At 46.0% G+C, this 11,654-nt stretch overlaps 1 pseudogene; it reads left to right on the forward strand.

Annotated features, from left to right (window-relative positions):
* LOC114023321 overlaps positions 1–11,392 on the forward strand; it is a 62,003-nt pseudogene extending 50,611 nt beyond the window's left edge.
* Positions 11,393–11,654: the final 262 nt, after the last annotated feature.

Genomic DNA, 11,654 nt, shown 5'->3' on the forward strand with positions numbered 1-11,654 from the left:
TCTCAATGTATCATATTGATATTGCTGTTTTTTAAACATCCCATTAGGTTTCCTACTCAATTACATTGTTCATCATATCTCTACCTTGCAAAGATTTCCATGAAACTGTTGCCTAGATGGGACGTTTTGGCTCTTCTCTCTGTATTGCACACAGCTGAGAAGTAACAATGGGGAGTCCAAAGGAGAGACGGACCTTATGTAATCAATTACACTTGGGGGCATCACCAGCTACTTTAGAATGTTGATGGAACTCATTGAAGTAGAGTCCCTTCCATGTACAAATCACAATCCACTCAAATCTTCCTGCCCCGGTCAGTGGTTGACCGTCACCTCTCAAAGCAGACAAAGGTGATCCACCCAATGGGTGGCTAGTTGTTCCCGATTTTGCCACTGCATGGCTGCTGTCAGAACCAGTGGGCATCTCACTCATGAACCCAGTCTTTAAAAAATTTCTGATATCGGAGCACTTCTTCTGAGTTACTCTTCATGTGTGATGGGTCCCAGCTGCTCACATCCCCACTTGCCTCTCTCCATTGCCACTAGAGTGACTGATGGGTTTAATTCTTAGGAAATGGTGATGTTCCAGGACTTCTAGTTACACACTATTACCAAAACCAGTTTAATGTAAAAGGCATGAGCCTGTTTCAGGCAGAAGTTTGGAGGCATTCTAAATGCTACACAGTACTTAAAGGCAGCCAGCCCATTGTCTTCTCTTTAATTAATTCTAAATCTAGTTTATTGTCAATATACGATGACTACTCAGGACTTAGCAGCTCTCTGAGTTGCTCATCCTACTACATGGACGTTGTGACCAAGTGTTATCCACTTGGGTTTTCCCAATCATTAGGCCAATCATTAAAGATGGATCTCATTGAGGAGGCTTTGTTGAATTCCAGTGAGGGCCTAATGCAACCAGCGCAAGATCACCTACAAATGGGAGAACTGTGAAGAGCTCCTCATGTATGGGAAATTGATCCTGCTTCCATCTGGACTCTGCGCTGGGCATCCTCCATGGCAGTGACAAACTCTCTGTTTGAGGCTCAGTCTGAGAAGTGAACAAAGTTATCTCCATCGCTCACTTTTTCAGGGGCTAGGTGGTGGAATGGAGAGAGTGCTGGATTTGGAGTCAGGAAGATGGTGTTAGAATCCTTGCTCAGATACTGTGTGGCCCTGGTAAGATCACTTCCACTCTCTGGATCTCAGTTTCCTCATCTAGAAAACAGGGATAATAATAGCACCTATTTCACAGGGTTGTGCTGAGGCTTAAATGGGATATTTGTACAGGACTTTGCCAAGTTTAAAGCACTATGTAGACGCTAGCTACCATTTTTGTTGTTCGTTGTTTATGGATCAGAAACACTATGGGAAGAGAGCAAACAACATGAACAATGAGATGTTATGTGCTTTCAGTCAGTTGTGTGACTGTAAGCCTGTTGTCAGTCCTAGAAGAACATGTACACACTCTCACGTGCTCGTGCACACACGCACACACACACACACCACCCATACACACTCACACCACACATCACACACATCACACATGCATCACACACACACCACACCCATACACACATACCACACACCACACACACACACACACCACCCATACACACTCACACCACACACATCACACAAGCATCACACACACATCACACCCATACACACACCACACACACACCACACCCATACACACATACCACACACACCACACACACCACACACACACACACATACCACACACACACACACAAACCCTCTTCCTGTTTCCTTCTCCCTTCCTCTAGGATGCTCTTGGTACCATGGGCTTCCACTCATCAAGATTCTGTCAAGTTTGGAAAGTGAGCTGCTGCCCTGGGAGTTCTTGGTCTAACTGGAGCCATCTTTTCCTGACAATCCCTCTCCACTTCACCATCACCTAAATGCTGTCCTTCCATTACCTCCTCCTCAGGCCATCTGCGGCTCTCTGGCCTCAGTCTCAGCCTGTCTCACATTCCTAAGCCTGGCCTTCATACTCACCTCTGTCTCCACTCCCAGCCATCCCTGCACTTCTGGCCCCTGCCCTGCTCTGGCTTCATAGCTCTGAATTCTTCATCTGCCCTGACCTCTCCCTCATCTTTGGATCACCTGACTCCTTGTCCACTGCCAAGCCCCAATCCCAGGTTACCTGAATCCGGGAGGATGATGCTAGTTACTGTTTAACAAATGGCTCCCTGAAAAAAAGGACATATAGCACACTTTTAAGTTGAATCAAGATTATTGCCATTTTCTCTCTAACTTTCTTAAATCTAGCCAATCAATGAAACAAGAAGTCAAGCCCTGATTTATTGCATTTACTGATTTCTATTCCATTTAATTTTTATTTCTGAATTCTCTCCCTTCCACCTCCTCCCACAGCCATTGAGAAAGCAAGAAAACCAAATCCATCTCAGATGTGTGCAGTCAAGCAAAGCCAATTCCCAGATTGGCCGTGTCACATTTGCTCATTTCCGAGGTGTAAATGCTCATGCTGAACGTTGAACAATTGGCTCCAGAATGGGCAGGCTCCTCCATCCTTGCCTGCATCCCCCACTTGCTCTGCTCTGCTGCTCGTGCCAGCTGACTTCCAGCCTCGTGCCCAGATCTAGTTGGTGTTACTTGAAGAGTGAAGCTGCAAACAACAGAATAAAAGCTACTCCCCCAAATAATTCTTGGCTAGCAGAGCAGAGAGCAGCTCTGTCAGGCTGAAAATCCCTTCCCTACATGAAGAAAATGTGGCCCTCCTCTCCACAGAGGAAACAGCTGAGGAGAGTGCATCAGTTTGTCATCAGACGGCAGGCAGCAAGCCAGAGGTGGAGAGCACGCCACATCACACACAGAGGGCAGATGTGAAAACCCTCACCAGAAACTGTAGATCCCCTGTCCTAAAAATACCTCACAACTCTATAACCCCTTCCATCTGAGTGTTTCCAAAAACCATTGGAGTTAACTCATTCCTCTTTGGACTGGCATCAAAGGGAAGCAGTTGACCATTATTACAAATTACACCTGGATGATTGCGGACATGCAGAGGAGACCGAAGCCATCAGGTTCAGATGGCATTGAGGCAGCAACAGAGCCTAGAATAGATATGCCAACTTCTAGGTTTCCCTTCTCCAGCTCCTCCCACCGGATCACATGGTCTCCAAATGATTGAAGTGGGCTATGTAGCTAATTGGGTTACAACTTTCTGTTTCTGAAGCCTAATTGAATCTCTGCTCTGAGCAGTTTCTCCTGGTTTGTGAAATCCCTGTGAATCTTCATCAAAATTTCTAGGAGAACAAGGAGATGAAATGGCCGTTTTAAAGATCCAAAGCTAAAATGAGGTTTTAAGTGGGAGGGGGAGCGCAGAAAGAGAGAGAGAGAGACAGAGACAGAGAGACACACAGAGAGAGAAGAGAGAGAGGTGAACTGAAGTTGGTAGCAGGAGTTGGCCAAAGGCCAAAGGCCAAGGAGAAGACAGAAAACACCTCTGTGCTCCCCATGTCACTGGCTGCTCGGAATTCAGATTGGGAGTCACCTGAAGACCATTTGGTCCTAGGCCCTCAGTTTACTCATGGTGACTCTGAGACCTGAAGAGGTCTGAGGGGCATTTTCAAGATCCCAGAAGTAGCAATTCCAACCCAATTTCTCTGACACCTCATCAGGATGGGCACTAAATAAATGGGAGGCATCCTCTTCAATTTCCTCTCCAGGGTTCCTCTCTCCAATTACGGTCAAATGGGAGAGGAGACATAGCCCTGGGTGACTGGAATCTGTAGCAAATTGATATCTTTGGCCACTGACACTTTGTCTTGTCCCTTCCTCTAGTGGACATCTAGGAGCCCTGCACAATTGTACTTGTCTGATGTATCCTAAGTGGCTATTTGCACACTGATGTATCCAAGCACTTCAGAGATGGAGGTTATGAGGTGCTGGAGAATTCCCCTATGACACCCTTCACAAGTGGTTGACCAGTCTCAAAAAGGACAAGAGACCCATTTCTGCCTGAGGTTGAGCTGCCCATTCTACTTTGGGGTAGCTCTCATTGTTAGGAAGGTTTTTCCCTGACATCAAGCCCAAATTGGGGAGGGGAGCTGTTAATGCTTAGTGGGGAACAGGGGGTAGGTGGTGCCTTCCAGGGATGCTGAGAGCCCAGGACTTCCTAAACCTCAGTTTTGGAGCATGGCGTTAGCTGTGGTCCCTTTCATGATGGAGTCTAGGATTATTCCTGGCCTCGAAGTCAGATTCACTCTGCTGGTGTTGGCAGTTTCCGTTTTTCCTCCTCGTTTTTGGAAACCAAAACAGTATTTTCCCTACTCTCCTTCTGTGGTGTCTTTCCTGTCCCCCACAACAGAGAGACCTCCGTGTCTGGAACTCTGGGAAATTGGCTCTAGGCTAGAAAGTGTACTCTACATCGAGAGGTTGCTGTCTGAAGGGTCCCAGGAGACCCTGCACTCTTTATGGTTGAAGGGCCTTCCAGGGTTTCCAGGTCAGGACAAGTGGCCCCAGACCTTTCTTCCTAGTCTTTCTCACCCCTGAGGAGGATATAACCTGATGGCATGCAGTTGAATAGAGTAAGGTGCCAACATCACTGAAGAGAGAGGTCTTTGGACAGCAGAGGGAGGTGGTCTTTCTCAGGAGGCTTTTCAGCCTCTTTCCTATTGGAAGGAAGGAACTTTGAAGGTCCTAGGCCACGTCAGAGGCTGGCGAGGAGTGGTAGTGAGGGCTGTGGTGGGCATCCTGCTGGGGTGGGCCCTTGCCTATTATAAGACATTTTGTTTCCCTTGGAGTCTCAGAGTTGCCTCCCCCCATTGTATCCTCTACTGCTCTTCCATAGTCATTCTTCTCTGCTAAAGGCCTTCCAAGGGCATAGGGTGGATAGAGCTCCATGCTTGGAGTCAGGAAAACTCATCTTTGTGAGCTCATATATGGCCTCATACACTTCCTAGCTGTGTGATGCTGGGCTAGTCACTTAACCCCATTTGCCTCAGTTTCCTCATCTGTAAAATGAACTGGAGAAGGAAATGGCAAACCATTCTGGTATCTTTGCCAAGAAAACCCCAAATGGGGTCAAGAAGAGTTGGATACAACTGAAAAATGACTGAACAAAAATAAAAGGGCATAGGAGGAGGAGCCCCAGTGTAAGTGGAGGGGCTGATTCCCTTAACACAGATCTTGACATACTTGGATCTGCAGAAATCATGCCTGGGAAGACCCCAGCATCTAGCATGACCCCGAGGCTGCCAACTCCTCCTCCTGGTGCTAGGAATGCTTCTCAACAAGGTGATTGTACTAGGGCAGTGCCCAAGGCTGAGCAGTGCCCAAGGATGATGCCACAGGAAGCTAACACTAAACTCCACCTGGTAAGGAGAAGCAGCTTCAAGGAGCCTGGCAGAGGAGCTTCATCAGGCCCATGGGGACCTTCCCAGGCACCCACCTCCCCAACCAGAGAACAGGAATTTCAGCAGCCAAGGATTGTGAATTACCCACGTGGCTCTCACTTTTAGCCCACTTCCTCCTAGACTTTGTAGGCACTGGTGGGAGAATGTGTCACAGACCCTTGGGGAGGGGTGCTTTGCATTAATTATTCTTACTAGATCACCTTAGTAAATTTTTGTGCTTGGTTATTTCAGCTGTGTCTGATTATCTGTGACCCCACTGGGGTCACCCACTTGGCAAAGATACTGGTGAGTGGTTTGCTATTTCCTTCTCCAGCTCATTTTACAGATGAGGAAACTGAAGCAAACAGGGTTAAATGACTTTCCCAGGGTCACCCAGTTAGGAATTATCTAAAGCCAGATTTGGACTGACTTTAGGCCCTGTGCTCTGTCCACTGTGCCACCTTGCTGCCTCACCTTAGAAAATACCTCTTTATAAAAACTAATGAAGTTTGGCTGACTAATTGATATCAACTGATGATTGGGGGAGTAGCACACCAGAGGGGGTTCATGAACTATAGTATTGGAAAGACACCTCCTCTCCCCTCAGAGCTACCCAAGAGCCCTGAGGGGAAAAGTTACGATTCCATTCGGATCTAGCCTGCCAACATGAGTGGGGTTGGGATGGTTGTCTTAGAGCCATACTGCAAGAACATGAATGAATGCTTTCTTATTCATTCATTCATCCACAGCTTCTGGTGTTTCTGACTGAGCCTCGATGCCAGATGGTAGGTTCATTCATGTAAAATGTGCAGACTTATACTACTGTTCCCCCAAAGAGTCAAGGCAAGTTAAGTCAAATTGATAAAAGCATATATTAAGCACCTACTATGATGCAGGAGCTTTACTAAGACCTAGAGAAAAGTAAAGAGAAAAGCAAAAAGCAGTTTCTGCTCTCAAGGAGCTCTTGGTCCAATGGGGGAGGGCGGTGATGACCACGTGCAAACTACAGGAGATATGCAAGACATATACAATGCAAATGGGAGATAATGATAATCTCAAAGGAAGGCCTTTGGGGAAAGGACCAGGTCTGTTGCAGAAAGTGGGAAATAAATACATAAACAAATAAATACACACACAGATATAAATAAAGACATGTATAAATATAATATATTAATTGTATAAATATAATACATAATATACAAATATATTACGAACTTGTCAAATGACCAATTCCTTGTATAAGCTTCAGTCTTTGCCTGCTGAGCTAGTTCTGACTTCCTGGCCTGAGTCTCAGCTACTGCTTTTCATTCTTCTGGCTTCAATTCCTTGGCTTTCAACACTTGGAAGAAATCTTGGTTCCATTCCAGTTTGGCTTTGTGCTTATACTCAGATGGACCTTAGAGGCCAATACTCTCATTTTACAGATAAGGAAACTGAGATCCAAGAAAATGAAGAGACTTGTCCAGGGTCACACTGCTAGTTAGGGCTTGGAATGATCTTTGAACCCGATTCAATTTCAGTCTTTGCCCCTCTTCCCAGAAAAAAAGGCTGCTCTTTCACCCTCCTGGTACTTGTTGAATCACAGACCCCTAACATCCTCTGTTCTCAGGTAGGACACCAGATATGTGGGGAATGAGAGGGAGAGTCAAGAAGGAAGAGGAAAGGGACTTCCCTGTAGTATCAAGGACCCAGCCGAGGGTTTTGACTATTGATTGGCAGTTGGTGAAGTCAGCTATACTCTGGGATCGCCTCCTTGATTGCACAGAAAAAAATGATTCATTCTGTATCATATCCTTTAAAGCTCGTAATGAATGCATGGATTATTCTTGTCTCCTGGGTCATTTTCTCCTAACCACTCCCCCCCATAGAATGAGCTCTAGTTAAATAAAGCAATACACGTTTTTACTTATCACCTCTGTGTTCTAAAAGTGAAGGCTGATTTGAGATAGCAAGTTCCCACCTCAGCCTGGAACCCGGAAGGATGCATCACCCTCTGAAATAGCTCTCATGCCAAGGAATCCAACTTCCTGGGGCAGCATGAGTATTTTGTGTTCTATTTAGAATATTATTAATGTTTTCTCATAAACATGTTTTTCTTTAAATATGTAATTTTGCAAAGCTGCTGGCATCCTCAAGAGGGATTTTAATTTACATTAGTCTTGGTGCCAAAATTCTTCCCAGGACAATATGCCTTCAACATAAAATGAAAATCAATGGAAAACCCCAAGCCATTGAATAAGAGCCGGCTTTGCAATCTCCTTTTCAGAAAGACAGTTACTCTGTGAAATACATGTCCCTTCAGAATCTCATGGGAGTAAATGTTGCACTAGCTGCAGAAAGAGTCCGACGCTCAGTAGAGCCCTGAGCCGTTCTCCAAGACTCTGAGCTGAAGAGGATGCTCCAACCGGCCTTGGGAGAAGGACTGCCCATAACACCACAGGGCCCATCCCTATTTCAAGAGGCAGGAGCTTTCTCTCTTCAGCTGGGAAATGCGACGATCTCAAAGACGATGGTGATGTCCCCGTTCCTGGTGCCAGATGGACAAATGCCTGAACTCGTCCATGCAGTGATGAAACTACTATGGAATATGGTTTACAAATGAAAATGTTGCATTCAAAGTCCTATATAAGATGCCTAACTTTCCTTTAAAATGCCTAAAGCTCCTCACTTTTAGAGACTGCTCAAGCCAACTTGTTTCTTAAAGGGGATAAGCAATTTTTCTAAGAAAAGCAAAGTTAAGTGAGTATTGAGAAAGAAGGGACAGGAGAAGTGAATTCTGTGAGTTGGTGACTTGGTGGGTGAGAGTAACACTTTTTCCTAAGTGGAAGAAAATCCTCAGAGTGGGATGCTAACTTATGTAGAAGGATCCCTGCCCCCTCTCCACTTGTTTTGGAGTTAGAAGAGGAAAGGAAAGTCAATAGTGTGAGTGAGGGGTGGGGTGGGGGAAGGTTGGCTTGAAGCTTCCCATTGAAATGACAGGAGCAAATTTCCATCAGAAAATGGAGTATTTAATGAAGTGAGAGGTGAACATCATAAAGCAATGGTATCACCATGACTGGCGATAACAGGAGTAGAAAAAGGCATCCCATTGGCTTTTAACAGGCTCTAGGTGGCTTACTGGCTTGGCCAAGGCCGGGTACTTTTCAACATCCAGAAGCACTACTCGGAGAGAACGCTAATGTTTTGCCTATGAGAATACAAAGGAAAGTAAAATTAACTTACGGTAATGGGTGATATTTGAGCCTAGTGGGAGAAAGTTACTTAACTTGTACCTAATTGTTTCTGTTTCTTTACATCTTGTTCCCTGAAATTAATTGAAAAGGTAAGTATTCATCACAGAGAGCCCTGATCAGTTTGGTGAATTTCCAAATAAACTTGTTGAGGTTGCAGGTGTCAACCTTCATTTGGGGGGCACTTCAGGAACCACCACAAATGCAGGGCAGGCATGCTTATTGCCGTCCTCCTGAGAGGACAGACGGAATCCCTCTGTCCTCTCAGCAGCTTGGGGATGCTTTCAAGATGGTTGTCAGCTAAGAGTGAGGAGAAGCCACTCTTGTTGGAAAAGCTGGCCCTCTCCTGTGTTCTATAAAAGCTGTCTGCCTATTTCCTGCTCTCCATCCCTCTTGTCATGGTGAGCTATTTGTGCTTGCCCAGATGGCCTCAAGTTCCTAGTACCATCTGCCTTTCTGTTTCCATTTCTGAGAAGAGATCAGTGACCACATTTCCTGGAGATCGGTGTTCACTTATTGTCCAAGCAGACCGGTTGTTTATATCACTCTCGTAGAAGCACATGGTGGGGGTAAACATGTGCTTGCATGTGACCTGAGAGGAGAGATGAGAGAATGGATTTTCTCACCTTTTGGGGTCACTTTTTTGAAGGTTACCTTCCACGTTATCTCAAGTTCAAGAATTTCTCAGTTTGAGAGTTTGGGTGCCATCCTTCTTAAAGCAAATAGGTTTCCTCCTCTGGCAAGTTTCTTGGTGAAGGAAAAGGATGAGCAACATGGGGCCAGATACTCAAGGACCGGAGCCATGTGATGGTGGGGGCAGCAGACTCGCACCTGGCCACCCCCTCCCCACTCTTGCTTTGAGTGACTCCCACTGTGCAGGTCCAAGATGAAGGGGAAGTCTTCACAACAGAGCAGGTCTCTCTTCCAGGGGAAGACTAATGGTCTTTCTGAGAGCATTCTGTATTTCTCTGTCTTCATTGGCTCCTGTGAGTCCTTTGAATCTTATGTATCCTTTGTGAGGGGTGAGATGAAGACTTCCCCATAGGGGTGTAGCACCCTGTTCATGGGCTCACCCTCACAACTTCCGCCAATACTGGCAGGCTGGGTCCCTGAAGGATGATTTACTGCTTCTCACTTTAGGGTTTATGGTGGTGGTGCTGGGGTTATGTCTTTTAGTGTCATCTCTCACAAGCCCCCATCTGGTGTGGGGCCTCTGATCATCAGCCGTTCAGACCTCTGTAACTTCAGAATGTGGCAAGAACAGTTGGTACAATCCCCCGAAGGTCTGGGGCACACTGTCCCCCAAGTACACACAGGGTCTGTTTGTTAAGTGGGTTTAAGCCTAGAGAATCCAAGTGGCAAAGGGGTTGTCACAGGTCCTAGTTACTAGAAGTCCTTTGCTCTCCTTACGGAACCCTCAGCAAGTCCTCCAAACTTCCTTTCCTGGCATGCCTAGTGTGTAGTCAGTGTGTCTAAGCTCCCAATGCAGATGGTGTCTTCAGCTATGGTTGTTCCAGGGACCCCAGTGGGAATGTGAATCTCCCAAGCTTTTGGAGTTCACAAGGTTGTTTGATGAATGAAGGCGGGGAGAGGAATTGAGAAAGCCCAACTGTTTGCCCTGACCCAGGGCAATTTCCTTGACCCCCACCAGAATGACTCCTGCTGGAATACCCAGTTTCAAGTTATTTTGCTCTAATCTTACCCAGGACCAGAAATGTTTAATTTTTTTCACCAATCCCAATATATAAACTGTGATTTCTTTCATGATCAATGTTCAAAATGTTCCCCCTGGGCATCTTCCCCCCATCACACCACTGATTAAGGCTTTGTTTGCACCTGGTTTATATGTTTGGTTGATTCAATAGAGTTCATCTGTTAATAATTGAGGTGGGGAATGTGGAACACTTTCACGTCAGATACCAGTATTTTGCACTGAAGACCTGTGTAGGAGCTGGGGACTACATTAACCACATTTGGGAAACCCCTTCCCATCAGAGGACCAAATGGCAGCGCCATTGCCATTTGACCATCAGAACCAGTCCTCAAGTCCCTCTCTCTTCTGGGGCAACGGGATTAAACTCAGAGAAATGGGGACCACTAAACCATGCAGAAGGATCCCTGGGGCCAGCATATTAACTTAGTTTTGAAATGTAATATTACCTACATTTAATTGTATTTTTACTTATTTTGCTAAATATTTCCCGATCATATTTTAATCTGGCTCAGGAGCTCTCTGGAGTATAATGGGGCATATTTGACACCTCTGTTCTCAAGCACTTGCTGTTAGTGAATAGATCATTGGACCTGGAGTTAGGAAGACCCGAGTGCAAATCCTGCCTCAGACACTTCCCAGCTGTGTGACTCTGGGCAAGTCACTTAGCATTTGTCTGCCTCAGTTTGCTAATCTGTAAAATGGAGATAGAAATAACACCTTCTCAAAGGGTTATTTTAAGGATCAGAGATAATATGGGTATCATTCTTTGCATACCTTAAAGTGCTATAAAGTGCTATTTATATTATTATTCTTATTAATAATAATATATGACAAATGACACCACTCCAAATACTTGCAAATTCCTCTTCTTCAGTAATCCTTGCTCTTCGCTCCATATTGCTATGCCAAGTGCCCAGGACCTGGGCACACTTGGTTGTCACCACCTCCTTTTGCAGAAGCCTGGGCAGCACACCTCCTTGTGGACTCATGACTCCAGCATGGGGCATGGCACCAGCAGATTTGGTCTCCGGTTCCTCTTTTCCTGGGCACCAGACAGTGGGGCCAGCTGAGGGTACCAAGCCCACTAGAGGCACTGCTGTTTTCTTTTATGAGACTAGGATCCTGGGGCCTGGTGGCTGTCTCAAGGAGGTGAAGGGCTGCCAGGGAGAACGGTGGGCAGATCTGCCCCATTGGTCAGAACCAGGACTAGCAGGGGCCAGGTGTGATGACTTAGGTCCAGACCCAGCAGAAAAGCAGCCAGCTGCTGCCTCACATCTTCCAGGCCTGGGACACCGGCAGGACAGGATTCTATTTAGCTTTCACCTTGCTCTA

The sequence above is a fragment of the Vombatus ursinus genome, unplaced genomic scaffold (assembly GCF_900497805.2).
Source record: "Vombatus ursinus unplaced genomic scaffold, bare-nosed wombat genome assembly UNPS02014817.1, whole genome shotgun sequence".
Lineage (NCBI taxonomy): Eukaryota > Metazoa > Chordata > Mammalia > Diprotodontia > Vombatidae > Vombatus > Vombatus ursinus.